The sequence below is a fragment of the Centruroides sculpturatus genome, unplaced genomic scaffold (assembly GCF_000671375.1).
Source record: "Centruroides sculpturatus isolate CEXI.00-Female unplaced genomic scaffold, Cexi_2.0 scaffold1054, whole genome shotgun sequence".
Classification (NCBI taxonomy): Eukaryota; Metazoa; Arthropoda; class Arachnida; order Scorpiones; family Buthidae; genus Centruroides; species Centruroides sculpturatus.
The window spans coordinates 37061-49778 of NW_019385323.1; positions in this window are offsets into that span (position 1 = coordinate 37061).

The window sequence follows — 12718 nt, forward strand, 5'->3', positions numbered from 1 at the left end:
ACGAGGCTGTGAAAAACTCATTGAGCCGTTGTCAGATGCGCGAGAAAGGTTTGAAAAAGTTTGTCCATGCCGGAGAATTGTTTGACATTCGATAAAAACTGAAGAAGACCTTGAAAAATTAGAAGATTCACAAGAGACTGTGATTATGAGATCACAGTCAAATCTTACTCAAGAGGACATTCCGTTATCCCCCGCTTCTACAGAATCACCTATAGAAATACAAGAATTTACCGATAGTAATCTTAAACTGCCTTCTATACCGTTGATTGATGATGCAGTCACGAAGAATATTCAGTTACCCTGCACCTCCAAGGAATCGCCTCTGCAAGTTGAAGAAGTCATCACTGAGTTACTCTCAACTTCAGCAGAATCGCCATCACAGTTTCGTACGGAGCCTGTAAAGAGCACTATACAAGACATAGTCTGTATTGTTTGCTCAAAAGCAGCATCAAGTGCTCACAAGTGTAAATCGTGTAATATGTTTGTTCACGCAGTTTGTGGTGAAGTAGATCCTAAAGAGGAAGGGTATGGTAAGAATGTATTGTGCATCATCTGTAAAAAGAATATGGATCAGAAAATACAGCGTGATGAAGCCAAGAAATGTTTAGAAAAGCAAGCAAAGAAAATGTTAGCAGTTTCTAATGCAAAGCACCCAAACGTCGATGAAGGTTTCGCTGTGAGAATTAAAGTACCCGAAGAAGACAGAGCAAAAACTGATGCACGTTCAATTTTAGCTGTGGTTCTTAGTAAAACAGAGGATGGCTTTTATAAACTTGATACTAAAACAGGTATTTTAAAACAATTGTATGCAAAATCTGAATTCAGTGTTTGCAAAGAGAGATTTTTAACGAAAGAAGATGGATGTCCCTGCTGTAGAAATATCTTTACGTCAAACAGCAATAAAACAATCCCTTGGTACTGGGCAGGGTTTCAGAAAATGTGACTGCAAATCTAAATGTACCACAAATAGGCGTGCTTGTCGCAAAAACCAATTGCTACGTAATTCAAAGTGTCACCAATCTTTAGATTGCACTAATAAGTAAGTACAATTTTATCATATGTTTTGCAAATTCATTTCCCTAATTGTAGTAATATTTTAAACCGTTTGATTTTTGTATTAAAGTTTTTTTAATTGATTGATGATTGATTCAATCAACTAATTTGTTGATTGTATTAACTTGATTCTTTAGATATTGAAAATTAAATAAATAACATTATGTTAATTTAAGCGTACAGAAACGTTGCTGTTGTTCCAGCAAAAATCTTATTTTCACTTTACCGAGTGCCTAGTAGGTAATTTGCAGATTACCTAGATAATCTGAACATTACCTAGGTAATTTGAGAAATGGAATAATTTTCGCAGCTTTAACGGATCACCCTAGTTAATCTGCAGATTAGCTAGGTAATGCGCACATTAACGGATTTCGAGCTTTAGCGGTAACATCTATACTGGAATGGACGGATGTAGTCAAGACAAGTCAGACGAGGGAAGAGATTGAACTTCTGCGGACGTCCATATATTGTATTAAAATTTATACAATTTATGCATTTCGATATAATTATTTCAAAATTTCTTGTATATTTCGTTTTTACCAGGGCTGTGGAGTCGCGTAAAAATCTACCGACTCCAACCCCGACTTTTCCTGACCAATCCGACTCCGACTCCGACTTTTCCTTACCATTCGACTCCGACTCCGACTCCGGCTAAAACACCAAAACTCCACGACTCCGACTCTGGCTAAAACACCAAAACTCCACGACTCCGACTCCGACTCTGACTCCACAACCCTGGTTTTTACTTATTGTATCTACCATTTTTTAAAGTAATAAAGGTTTTAAGTAGGGCCGATTTTTGGTGGACGTCCGAAGAGCAGAGGAGGTTACGGAAACTTGGACCAACTGGAACGAAAAGGAGAGGGAGAGTAAAAATTTTAAGAAGAATGTGGACGTAATTTACGGACAGCTCCTAATCAAAAAGCAGTACGAAATCAGAAAGTGTCAAAATACCATTTTTTCCTAACAGCGGGGTAATATGGTCACGTGACGGCTTGTGCCATATCAGTTGGCATTGCGCTTAAAAGGGTAACTCGCAACTAACTATGCCTAACTGTGAAGATACACCAGGGCTTCTTAAACTTTTTTTATTCACGACCCCATTTATGATTGTGATTTTTTCGCGACCCTCAATATAAAATACAGATATATACAAATTTGCAAAAACAATAATGGTGTACTACCACAGTTCACTCTTGTGTTACAATGGAACAGAGACAACTGAATACAGTGAAAAGCAACAACACTACACTAGTTTTCACTAGTGTTGCTGAATCATTATCTCTCTGCACCAGAAGTGACACAAAGCACAACTCACGAAACCTATCACACAAAGCGTGCCATTTTCAAACTCTCACAAATTATTTTCAATATTTTGCATTAAAATCTCGCGACCCCAAGATTTCGCTAAGCGACCCCAAATGGGGTCGCGACTCATAGTTTAAGAAGCCCTGAGATACACAATAGTTAATGAGTAATGGTAAGCAGTAAATTTAAGTATTTTTTGTTAAATGTCTTCTGTCCAATCGTCAGAGAAACGATCGGATGGCGAGCATATTTCGTGAATCCAATGCAGACACTGTACACAGCAAGTCCGGTCACATTTCAGTCTTTTTTTTTAAAAAATCAGTGTAAGACATACAGAGTTATATATCGCACACGGCATATTATCCCGACGACCGGTTAGTGCCACTTCGGTGCATGTTACCTTGTGAACAATATTGCCATCTCTGCTAAGGTTTTCTAAATACAGTAAATGCTGCATATTGCTTGCCCAATGTACCATACAATATTTCCCCAGATTCCGTTATTTAATATTTGCCTTCTAAAATAACGATATTATTTTAAACAAACTTTAAAATAATAATACACATCGGTTTTCGCAACTAAAGAATATAAGATAAAATTATTTATATTTTAGAATGTATAAGTAGAAAAATATTCAAATTACGTATTTAAATTAATTTTCTTCAGCCGAGTTTTATTGATTTAAAGCTTTGTTGAAATCTGTGTATATTTCAGTAATAAATTGAGACGTATTAATTCGTTTCCTAATTCGTTCGTATTTACTGTAGCCTTTAAGATGATAAAAAATAACGACACGAGCTACACAAATCTGTTAATAACGTAATAAGAAGCGCATTATGCGACTGATTCCCACGCAAACAGTGTTTTATGGCCATAACTAGATAAATATAGAGCTTTGTAATTAATGAGTCTGAGGCAAATTGCATCTCATCTTGCCGTACATATGTCAAAATCAATAGTGTACAGTGTTATGAAATTATCGAACCATCTACAGTACATAATAAGAAAATGGAACAAATACTGCTTATAAGTAAGAGCCATAAAAATAAATCCCTTTGATGCTGGCTAAATGTCACAGGACGTAGCTAATAAATGACGACGAGTTAAAAGGAGTGACGAGAAGAACTGCAAGACGGACGAGCCAGATGTATGGAGAAGCTATTAGCACAATATTAGGAATAAAGAATTAATACTCTCTATAAAAAAATTAAAATAAAATAAATTAACAAAAAGAGGAATAAAACTAATTAAAATTGTATGACTAAAGGTTTTTATCCTTACAAATTTCCATATAAATATGATTTAAAATAGTATTAAGCCCGAGACAATAAATGATTTTAAGAACAAATTCAATAAAACACCTTTGAATTTTATTTCGTAATCTGGAACTAAGTAAGAAAAATATTAGTTATTTTTTTATATTTAAATTGGTTTAAAAAGTTGTCATCTTTGATAATTTAAATGTTTATTATTAATTATTCATCACTTTTTATTATTTTAATGTATTTTATTACCGTTTACTTTTTTATTAGTTTTAACTATATTACAGTAGAGCATCAATTATCCGAAACAACCGGAGACTGGGGTTGTTCGGATGACTGATCACGTATGAAAAAGTATATTAACCTATCACAGGCGTCTAATTACCGAACGATTCCGTAGCCGTAGTTCTGTTTTTTACCACAAGATGTCACTACTTCGCGACGTCAATAACCTGCTGGTCAAGCATAATTCTGACTGTGGTGTAAATACACACGTGCGACTAAATATCCAGATGGCACAAAGCGCCGATTGGTCAGCCGAATGACGTCAACCCACAGTAGTATAGAGTATATTTTGTGGTGGTCAGAACGAATCGTGACTAAATAGATTATTTTTTTAGTTGTCGTAATATGGAATGAGTATAAAGTGAAAATACAGCTGATTATTATTATTTTTTTAACATTTAACTTCATACTTGATCTTTACGCACCTCTGAACCAAATCGTACACAAAAAATCATTTTAATAGTGTGATTAGTGTTTTAAATTTACATGCGCGGATAATAAATAACAGAAAATGTATACTTTGTTACAGATATTATTCATAAAAAGTTCGAGAAAGGATGAAATTTATAATTAAGACAAATCAGAATATTCTTTGAATTTGTCACGCGCATTTAATATAGTTAGATAAAACAATAAAATTAACTAAGTTTTGTATACCTCTGAAAGAGAAATTTTCATAAATCTTGCTTAACAAATTATAAAATTTAAATGTAAAAGTTGTCGAACAATTTAGAATAAAAAATATTCTCCATAGATTACTTCATAGATTACGCCATACTCTTATCAGAATTTTTTTTAATGTTTTAGTTAGAATCGACAGTTCTTTTTGTCAATAGACATTTCGTGCTTTTGAATGCCAGTTCAAAATCTGTGTGAAGAAACAACACTTTTCAAATTTACAGAAATTTCATGTATCCAGTTCCGTAATAGATATATCTGTAAATATGTTTAATCAAATTTGTATGACCATTTTTCAAATTAAAAGTATAGAATTCTTGTATAAATTATTTAACAANATACAACACTTTTCAAATTTACAGAAATTTCATGTATCCAGTTCCGTAATAGATATATCTGTAAATATATTTAGTCAAATTTGTATGACCATTTTTCAAATTAAAAGTATAGAATTCTTGTATAAATTATTTAACAATCAATAATACCGTAAGTATTTAAATTCATTTGAATATAATAGTTAAATATGTTTTAAATAAGAATTTCCATACAATTCATCGTGGAAATTGTTTATCAATATGTGTCTGGAAAAAGTAATGTTACATTTGTACTGTAATGTTTTCGTAGTAAACTATTTTTTAAATTTTTTCTGTGTTTTGTTAAAATAATATTACCATACTAATGAATAACTATTTCTAGATGCCTCGTATGTGCTGTATACCTGGTTGCATAGAAAAATATAGGCCTATATCCAGTGTCTATATTTAGCGTAAGTTTTCACGGGATTAGATTTGAAAAGCGAACCAATGGATTAAAGAATTTGTAGAAAAAATAACTTATTATTTAAAATGTTTTAACAATTATGCATTAAAAAGTATGAATTACGTTTAGGTGAAAATACAGTATATATTAAATTGTTAACAAATGTGCATTTCCACTTAGCATATTCTGTTGTAATATAGACCTATATAAAACATTAAATACGAGTTTCTGTAAGGTTAAAAATACTGTATTGTCTAATAAAAAATGTAAAAAAATAGCTTAATTTGCAATTTACATTTGTTGTTTTTGATTATTTTGTTATTAAAGTAAATGTACAAAAAAGCTTAAAAAATACAAAACAGATAAAAGTTACTTATTGATGTTTAAAAATGTCTCGGCATTAAAATCTTTGATATCACGTAATTTAGTTTAATGTTAGAATTATTGCAAAATTTTCAATTAATGTCGATACACACGAGAGCTCGTGAAATTATAAGTGCCTTTTATCGAGTTTTAGGTGAAATGTCTATAACTATTATATAACGTCTGTCCGCTCTCACAACAACAACAACAATACGAAGTTTAGGCTGATCGATCAACATTTCCGATTTTAGTAGATTGACGTCATTCGGCTGACCAATCAGCGTTTTGTGCCATCTGGATATTTAGTCGCACGTGAATTTCGACACGTACATTATATAAAAACACGCGCGTATTCGAATGCGGCGTTGAGTGAAAATTTCAAAGGAACCGGTAGGAACAAAGGAACGTTACATTTTTATTATATATTGATAGATGATGCGCTTTATTCTTTATTGTTCATCCTGGCAGAAAAGCGAACTTAGGTGGTGGTACTCGCGGAGTTAGCGCCATCTGTCGGACATAAAAGAGCTTAATCCTAGACGATATCTTAATTTATACGAATGTTTGGCGGAATAATATACGGCCTACGTCCAGTGGTGATATTCAGCGGGTTCGCACAGGTTCGGCCGAACCCGTTGTTAACGTTTTCAAAGTTTTCCGAACCTTGTTAAACACACGTAACGTTTCTCGGTGGTTTTGTTTCTTTTAAAAAATATATTAAAATATACGTATTATACTCTGTAACACTACTAAACTAGAGCCTTATATCCCGTTCGCCTCGGTGCGACCGTTTCAATCTCGACCGAAACGAAGTTCAATCGCGATCGACTCGAGAGAGTTCTTGAACTAGATCCAGTCATAAGAGAGATGTCACAATCCCACGCGCGCGACAAAATACAAGATGGCTGCGGAACACGTGTCGGGCTAGCGACAGCGAAATAAAAAATATACTGTATTTGGAGAGACGATGACATTCGTCTATTATAAGATATATCGCAAGAAAAAGTATTGTATTTATTTCTAACCAAAACTTCCATTTTGTTTGTCGGTGTTGGTGACTTACCGCGTAGTTATTTCAGTTTTATCGTCGTGTGTAACAGCCGGGTTCTTCCCGAGTCGATGGCTCACAGGCAGTCAACTTGAAAAAAAATTAAGGAAAAATTTTGTGTTAGCGAAGCCTTTGTTAAATATTTCGAATATCACCACTGCCTACGTCCACCCCGAAGGTCCATTCTAAATGTTGGTGAAAGAATCTTTGAAATCCGACGAGTAGTTTCGGCATTACCTCCTACTTCCGAACTTCCGAACTTTATAATATTAGTGTAGATGATTGTAACTTTTTTCCAGAACAGCAAACAGAATTACTAACTACGAGTCTTTACGAATTATTTTAATGATTATTTCCTACTATTTTATTTATTATTGATAGAATAAATGCCAGAACAAAAATGATTAAAAATAAAAACAGTTAAATCGGCAGGCCGGCTTTTACCGTACGGAAACTTGTAATTTCATACGAAATACGGTAATAGAGAAAGGAGCGCTATTAGGAATTACTTTTTTCCTTCCGTGTTTTATATTTCGAGTAATATACTGCTCGATTAACATACTCGTTACAGTTTGTTGCTAAAGAATTTCCCGCTGTCTAATCTGTTCACCCAAGTATCTAATTGCGTTTCACCCGTGTTCCCACGCGATGATTCAGTTACCGAAAAAATAAACAAAATGAATCAACTATATAAATTTTTTGTTTTGTAAATGTCGCGAGAAAGTTTACCTTTTGTATCAATACGTGCTCATTTAACTGACTCGGGTGGTGATCATTCAAATCTACCGTAATTACTATTTTTCGTTTCGATGGCCAAGTGTTTTAGTAGGTAACTTTTCACACAAGTAAAGCGCATTATAGAATTTAGTGGGAATAGTATCGGGTGTTAAATCCTACTTCCTACCAACGATCTCGACATTACCGTCTATTGTGCGCTTAATCGTTTTCGAAAACTCGTCATCAAAATAAAGTCGCGTATACTTGACTGATGTTAACTTTCGATCAAATCGCCGTATGTTATTCCGTAGATTTACTTGACCCATCTTTGGCTTTAAAAAAGTTTCCATCGCCATTTTAAACGGTGTAGCTCGACTTACAACCGGGTGCGAAACGTCTGGGCATTACACTCGACTGGAAAGAAAATAAAATACGAATTTACATTATTTGTAGTTTTAGATAGAAATATTGTACATATCGTAGTAATCTTTTATTCGTTATTCGTTTTATTTAAATTACTGTGAAAAAAGGCAGAACACCGCGCTAGATAAAAGATAAGCGCTGGTTTCCCCGCTTATATATTACAAAAATTGGGCCACGCGCGATCGAAATATTACTAGTGGAAAAGAGTGGAGTCATACCGACTTTACCTAGGCGAAGGAAGAAAGTGGCACGACCGTACTGTTATCTGTAGCTAGTGTTTGAAAGCGTGGTGTAACAATACAGGCGATACCGCTCTCCGTTCGAGGACTTTGACAAATCGTTGAGATCACCCGAATATCCACCGGATGCCATTGATTACCACTAGCGGCAAGTGCTAATTCGACTTTAATTTGTGTTAACTTCAATAAAATTAGTAAAATTTACATAAAATGATTTAAAAGTAATAGAATAGGCGTATACATTTTTAAAAATCTTTATTAAACCGATATTTTTNGTAATTTTGGCTCTTCCGACTCAAAAGGTTGCCGACCCCTGCGCTATCCGAACGTCGCGGCACTAGCGGCATCTCGTGGTAAAAACCAGAACTACGGCTACGGAATCGTTCTGTAATTAGACGCAGTAACAAGGTCTTACAAGTTAGATTATAAGACCTTGCGCCAGTAACCTATCCCGTGTTGAAATTTTTCTCCGTTGCGTGTCGCTTCGCGTTGAATTTTCGTCGATGTTAAGCCTAATTTTAAAAATTTTTTAAAAATAATTATAATCGTGGCTATTATATCGTTAAAAATTATCTTTTAATTTCGCACGAACAAAATAACTATATTGAAAAATATAAAAACAAAAAAAATTATATTTCGAAAGTTGATCTAGTATCGCACCTTTCCGATTCGGCACGACACACGTCCCGACAACGCAGTCCTGATAAAAACACCACGCAACACAAGCAAAGCTCTATCTTTTTCTTGGGTTCATCTGGAGCTGTCAGCCGCTCCGGCTACATACTCCGACGAGCTGAAAAAAACACACCACACACGATGGGGAAAAAAAGCCTGGTTCAAATACTGGCGCGTCCTTACGTACCCTCTCGACGTGTGTCGCGCTAAACCGGAACGTTTAGCGCGATATTCGGTATTCGAATAATCGATACTGTACTGTACTGTATTATTTTTTTTACTTCACACAGAATGGCAATAAAGTGCCGAAAGTGTTACGGCGTGGTGCGCCTTTGAATGGACTATGACTACCACAAAATGACAAAAATTTAATTTGTCCATCTAAATGAAATGCTTTCCCGTACGATAAGTCCTTGAATTATTAACGTATTATACGATTTAGAGACACGTTTAAAGGACAGGAGGCTTCGAGTAAATTTAACTCTATCCACGTTTATAATTAATTATAACCTCCTGATATTTCACACTCGAAGTCTGTCGATCCGATAACCATATTAGCAAACTATTCTTATGCAAATAAAAATAATAGTTGTGTTTTTTTATGATTAATTTGTAAGTCATCGTTATTAACATAAACAACCTTAGGATCTACTTATACCGGTTTCCAGTATCTCGATCTCCGAAGTAACGTAATAAACTAGGTTATCGGCGTATATAGTTACACTCTCTTTGGGAAGTGTAGGGAAAACATATTATATAGAAAAGGGTGGGTCTTTGTTCCTCCTTTTCATTTAATACATCGAAGCGATCGGAAGAACACTCGAGATATTTCTGTAGTCACTTCGAATATATTCGATTTTGCTTAATTAATTTTCGCGTAGGATAATATTCTCCTTTCCTATGATTGAAAATAGAGATAAGAAGGAAATTTTGCTAAGAGAGCCAAGCAGCCTATCCTAAATTTTGTTTACGATACGTCGAGGTCAAACATAGGAATGCCGGCGGCGAGTCTGTAAAAGCGCTACCATTATATGAAATGATTTCGCTCTGTTTTCTGTATTAAGAGTTTATGTGGCAAGAGTATTTTTCTGATTAATGTGGATTTACTTATTATGTTTATTTCCGCACGCATTAGACAGTACTAGTATAGATTGTAATTTCCATTATTTTAGCCATACACGAGACCATTTTTTTTTCAACGATAGTTATCAGACAGGAATAACAAAATTTCAAGACCGGTTATCAGGAACACGTGCCCAATTTAAATGATTTATACAGTGGTAATTCTTTTAGCAATTCGTTTTAAAATGTGATTTTTATCCGGAGTATTTCGTTCAAATTTCGTAACGATATCGTAAATTGAAAACGGAGTAGCGGGCTAATTCCTAACGAATTAGGGATGGATAATTACAGACGTTATGGTCGAAAGTAGAAAGTTTTCAGAAATTCTACGTATTTGTGTAAGTTTCGGAGAGTGTATCGGAGATAAAACCGTCACCAAAATTAGTTGAAAGTTTAGAGTGTGTGAATGTAAAAAATGAATATTAATGTGTTTCGTGACGGTTTAATGAATCCGTGTCTACCTTCTCGTGGAGTTGTCGCTAGTTCTCGTCATTCTTTTATTCGACACAAAGAGAATTAACGAGATGGTGTAAAAGTAAAAAGTTTAAGTAAAAAGTTTGCTTCGCACGAATCTGCATCTACGTAACATCGACAGTTTCTCTTTTCGAAACTGTTTGACTTTGGTATAACACAGTTAATAATACACCGCTCGGTTGAAAATCGGAATGAACTGGCGCATCTGGCAAACGTTTTATTAACGAGGATTGTAATAATCACCCTTGACCTGTCATACGATCGCTAAGTTATTGGCTTAAGCAATCGTTTTCATTTTGATTTACGAAAGGTCGAAATTTCCAGTCCCGACAACATCAGCCGGAAGCATTTTTTTTTTTTTTGTCTGTGCGTATATTAAAATATGACGTGAACGAAAAATGAATAAGATCGGTAAAATTTCTCAACTTTCTTCTATTCCAGCAAAAGGATTGTAGACGAGCTGCAGATTACATTCGGTATTGTGAAAAAGATAAACATCCGAATGTTTTTATGAAACGTGAATGGAAAGAATTTTACTTCTTCCCTCCTCGTAGATGTACTTTAAAAAACTTTAATGATGCACGATTAACGCTTAATTGTTTTTTAATGGGATTTTGATATCAAATTTCATTCATTGTTCTAAAGTTGTAGTACACGGATTTTCCTTCGGTAAAGTTATTTAAAGCTAATTTCTGATATCAAAAACGACCTCCGATAGTGTTTTAAAGTTTTTAATTAATAGATTTTATTTTATATATGTTTAATTAAGTCGGGGGGTCGGATATAGCAATAAAAATTTGAATTTTTTTAAAATATTTAAAAATATACGGCCAGCTATTATTCACTCTACTTTAAACCCTTATCCTCCCGAGACGTCTATGAGAATGTCCCGGGAAATCCAACACCAGATGTTCTCGAGGTCATCCAGCATTGTAAACAATGATTCATCGGTATCAAATTTCGCAGAAAGGCGAGACAATGGAAAATAAAGTTTGAAGCTTTTTCTTCAAAATTAACCCTTTTTTTTAGTTTTAAGTATTTTTTATGTATTTTTTATGCTTAATTACATCATAATTAAAAACAGGCGGGCGTTAAGGGTTAAATTAAAGCGAGAAAAATTTCGAATAAAAGTTAAAAGGAGTGTGTCGTCAGTCATTACTTTCTATTTACTTCAAAGTTTAACTGTATCATGTTTTTTATTTTTCTACACGAAACAAAGGAACCAACGGGTTTCTTACGTGAAAACATGAAAATTTCTTATCAATTATCGAAATATTCTTTGATATTTTTGCATTACGAATTCTTTGCATTACGCAGTTAATAGTACCAACAAACGGTTACGTAAACTGGTAGTTGATATTCGCGTGAGTAATATAAAAATACGTTTCCAAAATAAAAATCCATTATATAAAATTTAAAAACTATTGGAGGTCGTTTTTGACATCAGAAAGCAGCTTTAAATATCTTTCCGAAATCAAATCCGTGCACTACATCATGAAATAAATCTGATAAAAAACTCTCATTAAAAAACAATTAAGCCTTAATTAAAATCGCGATAAAATTTTTGAAAAAATTTGGAGACTTAAAAAACATTCCAAAAATTCAAAAAAAAGAAAAATTTTTTTGGGGGCCGAAAGGACCGAGTTTTATGTAAGGCTATGTAACATGCCTGAGTTAACTCGGGCGAAGAACAACAGTTGAGCTGTATACGCATGGTGTAGATTATTTAATTCGGGAATATAAAATGTTATCGTTCATAATATTCACTTATATTTTATTAAGTCTTCGGAAATGTGATGCGTGTCACACGAGGTGGCATTTCCGGAAAAAAGAAGAATTTGAGTGTAGTCTTGTATCCGTGACAAAAACTTTCCGGTGGTGTAGTAGACGGGAAACTATTATACAGTCAGAGAGTGCTTTCAACATCTGTCGCTTTCGCGCGTTCGTGTGTACCTCTTCCACTACATGCAACTTGTGCATACATGCATACATGAAAGACATCGGCCGTAAACGATATGTTTATCCGGCGAAAAAGATGATAAAGAAAAGGGGGACGAAAAGAAGAAGGGAGAGGAGAAATGTGGGATTTCTCTTAACGGCGTACTGTACGTATGGCTACTGTAGTCTCTATCTTTGACGTTGGCGTGCACTTTTTAGGCTGCAAGGCCGTACTTTCCCGAAGGGTCTAAAAGAAAACCTGAGTGTAGCGACCACCAATAATTGAGTTCCGCAACGAATAGCTAAGTGTAAAAATTAGTGCTGTTACGAGTAGTAGAAAAACTAATATGTACTTAATACTAATAAATCTGAAC